Consider the following 617-nt stretch of genomic DNA (forward strand, 5'->3'; position numbering starts at 1 on the left):
GCACAATTTTTTGTATCTCTGTATATAAAGTATGTTCACACCAATTTATGCCATTATACATGTACTCTTTTTTTGCATTACAATTCTTAATACACATATATACCACAATTTTTCATATTTCTGTATATAAGGTATGTTGGCACCAATTTCAAATCTTCATACGTGTATTTTATATAATGATGACCATCACATTCCACCAACCTTGCTAACCCCCTTCCCCCTCCCTTTCCATCCCACCCCTCTTCCCTATCTAGAATCTAGGTAGATATATTTAGGGTCTACATTCTTCTATCTTGGGATCTACTAGGGGATGAAACAAAGATTCCTGTCTTTGCAAGACTTATATTTTGGCAGACTGTGACAATAAAGATAATAAGTAAATTACATAGTAGGTTAAACTGGAATAAACATCCTACTCTATGAAAAGGATGCTATTAATGATTTTTTTTATTATTTTACATGTATCCTCTCAGAATAAAGATGGGGTAAGGAATTTTAAATGAAGTGGTGAAGGTGCCTTGAGAAGGTACATTATGGTACTAAAGGACAGGAGGGAATGTACAAGGCACAGATCTGAGAGATTTCTAAGCAAAAGACATCAGTGCGAAGTCCCTGAG

The sequence above is a fragment of the Ictidomys tridecemlineatus genome, chromosome 1 (assembly GCF_052094955.1).
Source record: "Ictidomys tridecemlineatus isolate mIctTri1 chromosome 1, mIctTri1.hap1, whole genome shotgun sequence".
Lineage (NCBI taxonomy): Eukaryota > Metazoa > Chordata > Mammalia > Rodentia > Sciuridae > Ictidomys > Ictidomys tridecemlineatus.